A 13453-nucleotide genomic window follows, 5' to 3' on the forward strand; every position below is an offset into this window, starting at 1 on the left:
CTCCTAATTTTTCATAGATTTGATTTAGCTAGGTCTCATCATCATTTGATGAACCTAACTAAACCAAATCAATAATTTTTGAAACAATTCAAGGGAGAAAATGAAGCCATGGCCACCTAGCTCTTTTACTCCTCCTTGGCCGAAATTTCCATGCTACACTCTTGGGTTTTGAAGCTTCTCCTCCAAGTTTCTAAACCTTGGTAGGGTTGGATGACCTTACCATGGTTCTTAAGTGAACCATGGTCAAGGTTAGCTTCTCCTACAAGTTTTAGAAACCATGGATGGTTAGCTACACCTTACCATGGTTCCTAGTGAACCATGGTTAAGGTTAGCTTCTCCTAGAAGCTACCTCTCCCTATATATTTGTAAATCCTTCACTTGTACTCACTTCTGGACATTTATGAGAATTAGAAATCAGATTTCTCTCTCATTTTCAAGAGTCAATTTCGTGAGAAACCTCCTCCTAGGTTCTCTCTCAAAGTTCCTTCTCCTAGAAGCTTGGTTCCTCAAGCTTCTTCACCTCTCTAAGAGGTAACCGAACCTCTTCAAGGCTTCTACTCCATTGAAGAACACTTCGTGGAGCTTCAAGCATCATTGAAGGATTACCTCAAGAACATTCACGGTCCAAAGCATGGAACACTTGGAAGAACATCATTCTCCTCCAAGTATTTCCATCAGTGACTGTCATCTACTGAGTTTTGTAATGAATACATGGCCTAAGCTGAATCAATAGGCATTCTTAGGACTCGTCATGAAGGATGAATTTCTAGGAAGGGTACAATAGGCACAAAACTAAAGAGCATGTCACGAGAAGAAGTTCTTCAAGCTCATTTATATATTTTGAACAGCACTGACGAGGTTCTTCCTTATTTGAATGCCCACAAAGACTTGGTGAAGAGAAACAACCCTCGAATGCCTGAAAAATGGGTGTTGAACGAGCATAATAAGACTTTGATGAGTGGTTAAAAAAGAATGTTGGGAAAAATTTAAATGTTTCTGAAACTTTACAACGCTTAGCTCAAGGGCCTAACTTTGATGTATTTACTTTTTGTGGATATGACATTAATAATTACTCATTTTATACAAAGGAACAAGATGACAAAAGTACCATGCAAAATAGTGGAATTATGATAGCTGCTCAATCTATGCATTTCTCAACCAAAAATGATAAGAACCCTATCACAGCATCGATGTCCTATTTTGGGGTTATTGAAGACATATGGGAGGTTGATTACGGTCCATTTCGAGTACCTGTATTTAAGTGAAAGTGGGTTGATAGTAATAGTGGTGTCAAAATTGATGAATTTGGATTTACCTTAGTGGACCTTAATAAAGTTGGTCATAAGTGTAGACCCCTAAAATTGTCCGGGTCGGAAATAAAGCTTGAAGACTCTCGAAGACTGAAGGAAGATCAGCCAGAAGGACTCCTGGAAGGCCCTAGGAGGGTTCTCTGTAGGTCTAGAGGTCTTAGAATAGCTCAAAATAAGAAAGTGGAGGGAATGAAGCCCAATACGGCCGTACTAAACTTAATACGGCCGTATTGAAGCTTCAATATGGCCGCAGTGAACTCAATACGGCGTATTGAAGTTTCTGAAACTTCAATACGGCCGTACTGAAATCAATACGGCCGTATTGAAGCTTCAATACAGCCGCAGTGAACTCAATACGGCCGTATTGAAATTTCTGAGCTTCAATACGGCCGTATTGAACTCAATACGGCCGTATTGAACTCAATACGGCCGTATTGAAGTTCAAAAATTTCAATACGGCCGTATTGATTCTGTAGCCCGTATTGGGCCTGTTCCCTATAAATATGACGTCAATTGGACGTCATTCCACACTTTGGAACATAGTTTCAACCTTCTCCTTGAGTATTCTGGGGTTTTTGAGCAGTGTTCTGCCCTAGAAATCACTCGGAGAGTTGATCCGACGAAGTTCTTGAGCCCCGAGCCATTTTGCTTGAGGATCGAACCTAGTCGAAGGGAAATCCTCCGGATTTCCGTAGTCAAAATTTTATAGGAGGGAGCGAGCGGGCTTGTAGAGCGAGGGAACGCCAAAAAGCTTCCCAGTTTTACGAAATATATAAAAGCACGCTTCAAAGGTTTCTTCTTAAAGTCCTTCCTTTTACTGCTTTCTGTGTGCATATTTAAACTGTCATCATGTAGATAGTTAATTTATAATTGCTTAGAATAAATAGGGGTAATTTAGTAATTTTACACTGTTATTTTAGAAATAATCTGTCATAGGGAACCCGAAAGGGGCGCTGTGGGGTGCTAACACCTTCCCCACGCGTAACCGACTCCCTTACCCAACTCTGGTTGTAATGACCAAAGTTGATTTATAAAATCAATTGCCTTATCCCTTTTTCCAATGTTTTGAGTAAAACATTGGTGGCGACTCCACGAACCCTTCCTTTTTATGAAAACCACTAATCCATGGAGGGTCCCGCTTGGGATTAACATGGATTGGTGAGACATTTAATAAATAAATTGGATAAGATCGACAAGGTCTCAGTTTGAGAACAAGTCGTTCTAATAATCCAATACATTTTCAAAGCTAAAATAAAAAGCGAGCTCGACCGTCTTCGCGACCGCCGAGGCCCGTTTGGGCCGGTGGCGACAGATGGCGACTCCACTGGGGAAGCCTCGAGAGTCAGTCCCATTTAGTGACAGATTATTTTTAACAAATAATAGTTAAAATTACTTTATTACCCCTCACTTGTATGATAACATGTTTATCTATTTGGCTTTAATAACTGTTGTATTTTTAAATTTACGCAATTGTTTGAAATAAAAACTGCACACAAACCTTTGCACACAACAGTTCCCTCTATACCCGGGGGCATGAGTGATTAACCATAAGGAGTGGATGTTAGTACGGCTGGTTGTCGAATGGGTCTATAGGTGCCCGTAGACCGTTGTCGGAAAACATCACTCAAGGTGATAACCATGAACTTGAGTCCGACGGTGCGTTGGAGCTTTCCATCGACCTACGATGAGAGGAATTGGGTCCCTATAATGGGGGCACCTTGGGGGCCTTAGACTGGTGAGAACAGTTAGAACCTACCTTGAATATGCACCTTTCTGCAGGATACCCCTACCTCGTGATTCGCTCGTGACTGTTCGTGGATGAGTGAATTGTTTGTGCATTCGTTATGTGACATTGTTTGTGCATTAATAAAGAAAAAACCTCGTGATAAGGTCTAAGAATAATCCCCATGCATGAAAATACCATGACATGAGAGGAAAGACTATGTGTGGAAATATAATAAAAGTGAGGAGCATGTACATCATTACCAATAAGACATCATGCATCCTCATAGACCATGCATTTTAGGTTCACCAATACCTCTTGACATGAGTAAAAGTGACCCATAATTATCAAGATTCTCCGTTGAGGAGAGATCATAAGTCAAGGAAGGTGGTAACACTCTGTTTTAAAAAGGCAGCGCCTTAAAAATGGAGGGTTATCAAGCTCATGTCAAGAGTGTATTCATTCCATAAATTAATTAGATTAAATATTCATTTTTAGAAAGTGGCTGGTCATCTCTCTGTCCTCACACGCGCACAGAAAATCAAGAAAATGGAAGCGCTGGAGGACCAAAACAAGAAGCTTATAGCCGAGCTCTCACAGCTCAAAGAACAAATGGCGCAAATGATGGAACTCATGCGTCATCACAATATACATGGATCACACCACGGTGACCATGAGTCCCATCATCATGAGGAGGAGGAGCATGAGGAAGAACCTCCACACGCTATACCTATAGGGGCTGGAATTGTAATCAAAGAGCCCGAGGTTTCAAAAGAACAATTCCACGCCCTAGAGGATCGGCTAAGGGCTATGGAGGGGCATGATTTTGATGTCAAAGATGCCGCCGATATGTGCTTGGTGAGGGACATTCAATTCCCTCCTAAATTTAAAGTGCCAGATTTCCCGAAATATGTGGGATCGACTTGCCCCAAGAGTCATCTCACCATGTACTGCCGAAAGATGGCTGCATATGCCACCAATGAAAAGCTCTTAATTCATTGCTTTCAAGAGAGCTTGGCTGAAACTGCACTCAACTGGTATATGCAGCTAGATGGAAATCTAGTACACACATGGAGGCAGTTGGCCGACGCCTTTCTCAAGCGCTACAAATACAACATCGACCTAACACCCGATAGGTCAGATCTTCAAGCCTTGAGCAAGAATAATGATGAATCTTTCAAGGCGTACGCCCAACGTTGGAGGGAGTTGGCGGCACAGATAGAGCCCCCGCTGTCAGATAAGGAGACGGTGTCCATATTCATCAACTCGTTGACTGGTCCCTATTACGATAAAATGATAGGGAACACAACGACACTCTTCTCGGACATCATCACTATTGGGGAGAGAGTGGAACAAGGACTTAAAAGTGGGAAGTTGGCTAAGCCTTCCCAATCATTTGAAGCCAAGAAGACCTTCGGGAAGAAGAAAGAAGGAGGAGTCAACGCTGTAACCATTTCTCCATCTTCTTCCACTTCGAAGTCGGGAAAGTCGCAATACAAGCCTGTGAGGAAATTTGATAAACTTCCGACCACATATAGCGACCTCCTGCCGAAGCTAGTGGAGGCGCAACTTCTAGCTTATGTTCCACCGAGGAAATTTGATCCACCATACCCCGATTGGTACAAACCACAAGACAATTGTCTATACCATTCGGGGGCATCGGGGCATTCAACGGAGGACTGTAAAGTTCTCAAATATAAGGTCCAAGACCTTATTGATGCTGGGTGGGTCACCTTCGATTCGACAGCGCCCGACGTGAGCAAGAATCCTCTACCAAAGCAGGAGTAGAGAATGGCAAGCCACGATAGGGCCCCTTCATATTTTTCTTTTCTTTTAGGGACTCATGATCAGTACCCGAGATCATGAGAACCTTTTCATGTAAATAAGGGTTTTACAGTTTTTTTTAAAAATATCAATAAAGAGGCATTTTTCACATTACTCTCTTTTTTGTTCTTTTCTCTCTTTCCTCATTAACATTAATAAATCTAAACCTAAACAGAACCAATAAAATAATTATGTCTGTAATTGTTCGCTCTGACCGGGATCCGAAAGTTGAGGATAAACGGGTTGAGTTGGACAGTGATGAGGAGACCATCTCTCCGGATCTGTAAAGACTGCTAGATCAAGAAACTCGTCTACTCCAACCGTGTCAAGAGAAATTAGAGACCGTGAATTTGGGGCAAAGCCGAGAGATAGAAGAGGTCAACATTGGGACCCATATCAGTGATGAAATAAAGACTAATGTTTCCACTATGATTATAATAAAATCATTCTTTCTCATTGCTTCTTTTCTTGCTTATAATAAAATTCTAAACCACATTTTTTAACCCTGTTTGAATAAACATGAATGAGGTTAAAATCATCTTAATAATAATAAACCCACATCATTTTTATGTGGAAGTGTGTGTGACAACTTGGAGCACCTTCCCTTGGCCTCGACAAGTGCCATCATGGATAAAAAGAAATCCTAAAAACAAAAAAGCTCGGCAGGAAACCCAAAAAAGGGGGCTGCACAAAAATAAGAGCAAAAGACCCGCTAGGAATCCCATGAAAGGGTGACCTAGGCAAAAGTTAGGGTTGCAAAAATAAACAAAAACAAAAGTCCGCTAAAACGCCACAAAAGGGTGTTTTAGGCAAAAATAAGGACAATCAAAAAACAAAAGAAATCCATGATGGTACCATGAACCGAATTCAAGAAAGGTTCAAGGGAAACTATCCAAGTTGTCGAATCACAACACGACTTTTTTAACTTCATAAGTGTTTAATCAAACAAGCCTAAACACATAAGCCTACCTTGGCCAAACATTCTTACAAAATCCATTTTTCAAAAATAAAATAATCCCCTCTAAAACACAAACTTTTGAAAATATATCCTTTCCTTCTTTTCTCTCTTGTCCCAAAAGATTTTGGAATAATCTAGTGGAAGCATGGAGAAATAAATCATCACTGAAAATGGATCTAATTTGAATAATAAAATGGTGGAAGAACTGTGCCAAGAGTTCAAGATCCAACGCCGCAACTCTTCCCCATATCGGCCAAAGATGAATGGGGCAGTCGAGGCAACCAATAAGAACATCAAGAAAATAGGGCAAATGATGGTTGCCTTATTTAAAGACTGGCACGAGATGTTACCCTTCGCTCTTCATGGTTATAGGACTTCAGTACGCACATCTACAGGAGCTACTCCATTCTCCCTCGTCTATGGGATGGAGGCAGTTCTACCCGTCGAAGTCAAGATACCTTCCCTAAGGGTAATTATGGAAGCAAAACTTTCCAAGGCAGAATGGGTTCAAAGCCGATACGACCAGTTGAACCTTATCAAAAAGAAACGGCTGAACGCCATATGCCATGGTCAAGCCTATCAGAGGAAGATCAAAAAGGCTTTTGACAAAAAAAGTCCACCCTCAAGTCTACCATGAGGGAGAGTTGGTAATAAAGAAATTGCTATCAGCTCAAAAGGACAAAATCGGAAAGTGGGCCCCAAATCACGAAGGACCGTGCGTGGTAAAGCGAGCTTTCTCAAAAGGAGCATTAATCTTCACAGACATGGATGGAGAAGAACTTTGATACCTAGTCAACACTGACGTGGTAAAGAAGTACTATGCTTGAAGACGTTGCTTGCATAGGCCCGCTAGGATGAAAACCCAAAAAAAGGGCGTCCTAGGCAAAAGTTAGGGCAAAATAAAAAGCCCGCCAGTACAAGGGTACTAGGCAAAACAAAGGCAAAATCATCCCCGCTAGGATACGTCCTAGGCAAAAGTTAGGGGCAAAAGAATAAGATGTAAAAGCAAAGCAAGCAACGATCTCTTGAATCGAAAACCGAAAGGCGGTTCAAGTGATTATCTTCTAGAAGCAAGCGTCTTGCAGCATCTACACTCCTGGCTCAGGCCGAAGCAATTAAGGGAACGTAAAGAGCAACAATTACAGATATAATTGTTAAGCCCAATGTATATAGCCTACCCTGGCCAGCCATTCTTCATAAATTTCCCTTTGCAAATCTTTCTGTAAAAACATTTTTGAATATCAAATAAAATATCCATTTGTTTCTTTTCTCTCTTGACCATGTGATTATGCCTCTAAATTGATGTTTCAAAAATTGTACGAAACTCTCTTAATAATCGGTCAAATAAAGAAAAATTGGAGGGGTTCCTAAAATCCGTAATCTCCTGCATAAAAGGCTCACAAAAATATTCTCTCACGTCGATGACAGAAATTCCTCCAAGAAGAGGAGGATAGGGAGAGCCATCCATTTTTCTAAAAAGCGTTAATAAAATAATCAAACTTGCATTTGTGCATCACACACACATTAGTTGCACATTCAAAGACCTTATCATGAGGCAATTGCATAAAATAGAAAAAAATAGAAAATTGCTTGTGTATGACAGCAGTCAACAGAAAAGGCAAAAAATACAGAAAAAGTCAAAAGTCGACAAAAAAGACAAAAACTCCGCATCATACAGAATAACTGAGCCTGGAGAGGCTTGCCGAAACAATACTCATACAGAATAATTGAGCCTGGAGAGGCTTGCCGAAATAATACTCTTTCAGAATAACTAAGCCTGGAGAGGCTTGCAGAAATAATACTCCCCCAACTGTACAGAATAAATGAGCCTGGAGAGGCTCGCAGAAATAATACTCCCCAGAGAAACCTCAACTCAAGCTCACGGAACAAATCCCCAGCGAGAGCTATCAAAGCAAGATCGACAAAATTCCCAATGGAAGTACGATCTCCCAAGCAGAATATCCAAGTCAAAGGACTTAAACTTCCTCAGTGAAGATAGCTCTCCAACTCAAGTGTTGAGTGAGGCTAAGCCTGCAGAGGCTTCCTAAATAATACTCTGGGATACATAAGATCCCTCATTCCCCAATCGCCTACTCAGAGGCATCCCTGCAAAAAGAGAAAAATCAAAAAATATCAATAAGTATTCCCCAAGCGGAATCTGGCACTCAGCCGAACACTGAACTTCAAATCCCCAGTCGCCTACACAAGAGGCACTCCTTCAAAAAGGAAAACCCAAAAAAAGAAAAAATCAATAACAATTCCCCAAGCGGAATTTGGCTTTTTAGCCAATCATTGAACGTCAAGCTGATACGCCTAACAGAAGAGGCTAATCAAAATCAACGACAGAATCCCCAGCGGATAACAGCCTACACAGAGGCGACAAAAATCAGAAAACCCAAAAGAGATACCCGAATAAAGATAACCGGGATACTCCACCAACGTCAAAGGACGTCAGCCAAACATAAGGCATCGCTCAATTCAAGAAGAGCATCTGTGTCTACACCCCAAGGAAACAGAAATTCCTCAATGGGTACCAACAATGCAATGCAAGTTGGGGCACAGGAACCTATGAATGACTGCACATCCCCTAGACGGATCCCTGCGTTATCCAGCCCTCAGCGGCACAAAATCAGAAAAAATATCGAAGCAGCATCGTGGACTGTGGAGACAAAATCATCTCAAAGCCTGGAGAGGCAATACTCAGCTACCCAGTTGTCGAGAGCACCGAGGTATGCACAAGCCTGGAGAGGCAATACTCAGCTACCCAGTTGTCGAGAGCACCGAGGTATGCACAAGCCTGGAGAGGCAATACTCAGCTACCCAGTTGTCGAGAGCACCGAGGTATGCACAAGCCTGGAGAGGCAATACTCAGCTACCCAGTTGTCGAGAGCACCGAGGTATGCACAAGCCTGGAGAGGCAATACTCAGCTGCCCAGTTGTCGAGAGCACCGACGTATGCACAAGCCTGAGAGGCAATACCCAGCTACCCAGTTGTCGAGAGCACCGAGGTATGCACAAGCCTGGAGAGGCAATACTCAGCTACCCAGTTGTCGAGAGCACCGAGGTATGCACAAGCCTGGAGAGGCAATACTCAGCTACCCAGTTGTCGAGAGCACCGAGGTATGCACAAGCCTGGAGAGGCAATACTCAGCTGCCCAGTTGTCGAGAGCACCGAGGTATGCACAAGCCTGAGAGGCAATACCCAGCTACCCAGTTGTCGAGAGCACCGAGGTATGCACAAGCCTGAGAGGCAATACTCAGATACCCAGTTGTCGAGAGCACCGAGGTATACACAAGCCTGAGAGGCAATACTCTGCTACCCAGTTGTCGAGAGCACCGAGGTATGCACAAGCCTGGAGAGGCAATACTCAGCTGCCCAGTTGTCGAGAGCACCGAGGTATGCACAAGCCTGAGAGGCAATACTCAGCTACCCAGGTGTCGAGAGCACCGAGGTATGCACAAGCCTGGAGAGGCAATACTCAGCTGCCCAGTTGTCGAGAGCACCGAGGTATGCACAGGCCTGGAGAGGCAGTACTCAGCTACCCAGTTGTTGAGAGCACCGAGGTATGCATGAGCCTGGAGAGGCGACGACTAATACTCAACCTGGAGAGGCTACTCAACAATTTTCCACCGGAAGACACTACAAGTCAGAAGGTTAGCGTATTACCCGGACAATTGGGTCAACTCCTTTACTTGTCAATCGATACACCAAAAAGACCGTTTGACTAAGTAAAGGGGGGCAGCTGTAGACCCCTAAAATTGTCCGGGTCGGAAATAAAGCTTGAAGACTCTCGAAGACTGAAGGAAGATCAGCCAGAAGGACTCCTGGAAGGCCCTAGGAGGGTTCTCTGTAGGTCTAGAGGTCTTAGAATAGCTCAAAATAAGAAAGTGGAGGGAATGAAGCCCAATACGGCCGTACTAAACTTAATACGGCCGTATTGAAGCTTCAATATGGCCGCAGTGAACTCAATACGGCGTATTGAAGTTTCTGAAACTTCAATACGGCCGTACTGAAATCAATACGGCCGTATTGAAGCTTCAATACAGCCGCAGTGAACTCAATACGGCCGTATTGAAATTTCTGAGCTTCAATACGGCCGTATTGAACTCAATACGGCCGTATTGAAGTTCAAAAATTTCAATACGGCCGTATTGATTCTGTAGCCCGTATTGGGCCTGTTCCCTATAAATATGACGTCAATTGGACGTCATTCCACACTTTGGAACATAGTTTCAACCTTCTCCTTGAGTATTCTGGGGTTTTTGAGCAGTGTTCTGCCCTAGAAATCACTCGGAGAGTTGATCCGACGAAGTTCTTGAGCCCCGAGCCATTTTGCTTGAGGATCGAACCTAGTCGAAGGGAAATCCTCCGGATTTCCGTAGTCAAAATTTTATAGGAGGGAGCGAGCGGGCTTGTAGAGCGAGGGAACGCCAAAAAGCTTCCCAGTTTTACGAAATATATAAAAGCACGCTTCAAAGGTTTCTTCTTAAAGTCCTTCCTTTTACTGCTTTCTGTGTGCATATTTAAACTGTCATCATGTAGATAGTTAATTTATAATTGCTTAGAATAAATAGGGGTAATTTAGTAATTTTACACTGTTATTTTAGAAATAATCTGTCATAGGGAACCCGAAAGGGGCGCTGTGGGGTGCTAACACCTTCCCCACGCGTAACCGACTCCCTTACCCAACTCTGGTTGTAATGACCAAAGTTGATTTATAAAATCAATTGCCTTATCCCTTTTTCCAATGTTTTGAGTAAAACATTGGTAGCGACTCCACGAACCCTTCCTTTTTATGAAAACCACTAATCCATGGAGGGTCCCGCTTGGGATTAACATGGATTGGTGAGACATTTAATAAATAAATTGGATAAGATCGACAAGGTCTCAGTTTGAGAACAAGTCGTTCTAATAATCCAATACATTTTCAAAGCTAAAATAAAAAGCGAGCTCGACCGTCTTCGCGACCGCCGAGGCCCGTTTGGGCCGGTGGCGACAATAAGGAAGAGATTTTCATCATGGCTATCCAAGTAAAACAAGTATTCTATGTCACTGATCCATCTAATAATAAGTGGTCTGTTGTTCTACAAGGTAAGAATAACAATGTATGTGACGAATTTGGAGATTTGACCCATATTATGGATACTCCTTCCTTCTCAATACATGTGGCACCAACTTTCAATGAAGATGATGATGTGGATGATGTGCGTGCCACTCGTGATGATCATCAGGAAGGAATATGGGAGAACATTCCAACTTGATAATATTTCTAAAGTACGTTATTATAATTTATTTGAGTATTATTTGTCATCAATTCAATTTATACTAATGAATTATAATTTGTTTTTGTGTTAATAGGTAAATATGGATGAACAACAAGACTTTCTTTTAGGCTCTGCACAGTCTACATCCTCTACACAATCTACAGCCAAGAAGAATGTCAGAGGTCCCACTAAAATGAAATATGTTGCAACCAAACGTCTCAAGGGAGAAAGGATACGTGTTGATATAGATGAGATCACTAGGCAACGTATATGGGATTCAGCTACCCAGTTTATGAGTACCATGGGGGTTCATGCTAGAACTAAGATTTCTATTTTAATCCCTAGTTGGGATGATGTAGAGGAGGTTATCAAAAATCATATTTGGGCTGATATTACGGTAAAGTTTTATTTACACTCAACATTTTCATTATTAAACATGATTAGAATATCAACATGTATTAACTCATTATTATCGTAAATGTAGGAAACTTGGGACATTCCCAACACAGAGAGGATGAGAAGGAAGATCCTCTTTATTGTGGCTGGGAGGTGGAGGGCATATAAGACCACCCTCACAAGCAAGTATATTTTTGGGGGAAAGAAAGGAGAATTTCTCGGTAATGAAAACCCCACAATAGATCAAGAGACGTCGGATGCATTTATAGATTCTAGAATGAATGAGGAGTTTATGGTAAGTTAGAATTATATGCATTGTCATTTGTGTAGTTGTGAATATTTTTTTTTGCCCTTAATCTTATTATATGTTACTTTTGTAGAAGAAAAGAAAGAAGGCACAAGAGACTCAAGCAAAGAATAAAACATCTGTTATTATGTCTCGTGGGGGTTATCAATTACTTAAGAAGAAGATCATGAAGGAGAAAGCTATGAAGCATCAGGCTAGCCAAGATGACATTGTTGTTAGTGATCCTCCGTCTCCACCCATGCGCCATGAATTATGGAAGTTCGCCCGCATAAGAAAAACGGGCGAGTTTACAACTGAGGCAGCAAAGGAGATTGTTAGCAAGATAGTAAGTATAATTTTATTGTTCATATGATAGCAAGATAGTAAGTATGATAGTAAGATTGATAAAGGTTTATTAAATTATTTATGTGTCTTATGTTATAGGAGATATTAGAACAAGCCAAAGAAGGATCTTTTGTTTCCCATGGATGAAAAGATATACTTACTGTTGCCATTGGGAAGTCTGAGCACACAGGTCGGGTTCGAGCAGCTAGTAAAGGTCATAACTTGAAAACTTACTTTGGACGACAATCAACTTCACACTCATCTACCTCAGTGGATCAATTGGTGGAATTGAAGGTGTCTCAGGTTGTGGAAACTTTGAAAGAGGACATGCAAAGGCAAATGAAAGAGGAGATGCAAAGGCAGCTACAAGAGTATATGCAATCATTTAGCCAACAGTTTCAATAGACTATTCTTGTAACAAAACCAGTTGTTGAACATGTCAGTACAAAGGGATCATGTGTAGCTATTGATCCCTCTGCTACTGGCATTAACCCTAATACATCTAATCAATGTGAGTTATTAGTTGATGGATCACTAGATCCTGTGGGCATAGGGAGGATTCACATCTTGGGGTCCATTGTGCACCATCAAACCATGGAAGATGATATGGTTAGGGTTTCAATGTTGCATGTTATACACCCAAAGGCTACAGTTCCTGTGCCCACAGAAGAGGTTCAAACTATAGGACAGGCCCTAAATACCTTCCTTCAGTGGCCTCGTAAGTTGGTGAAGGTTTTATCTATGGAGGTATGTTATTTAATTATTTAATTTTAATTTATTGTTATTTTATTATAACGTAGTATAATATTTTGTACTTTGTTGAATAGGATGTTGTTGCCCCACTAAAGGGCAAGCTTACCCCTTCTAGAAATCTACCTCCGATAAAGAGACTGTGGAAATTAGTTGCAAATATGGAAGATGATGATCAACCCAAACAGATCCCTTGGGATCCTAAAGTGTTTGGCATACCTAGTAAAGTACCCTTGTATATAAGTCAGAGTGACATATCAGAGATTACACACGAGCACTGTATGTTGAACATATCAATTTTACAGTTGTGGATATTGTAAGTATTTGAATTAGTTTTAATTTTGTTTTGTTTCTTTTATCTAAGTTTGTTTCTAACCTTGTAGATTTATCCATAAGATGAGTGTGGATAAAGGGAATGATAGCATTTATAGATTTTTGGAACCCAAAGCAATCCAAAAAAGTGGGAACAAGGCAGATGAAATACAAGCTTACATCCAGAATTCGATGTTTGACCCAAATAAAAATATTTACTTGGCCCCTTACTTTTATGAGTAAGCCAACTTGTATATAATTGATTATAAAAAATTTTAAAAAAG

The sequence above is a fragment of the Cajanus cajan genome, chromosome 7 (genome assembly GCF_000230855.2).
Source record: "Cajanus cajan strain Asha chromosome 7, NIPB_CcT2T_4, whole genome shotgun sequence".
Classification (NCBI taxonomy): Eukaryota; Viridiplantae; Streptophyta; class Magnoliopsida; order Fabales; family Fabaceae; genus Cajanus; species Cajanus cajan.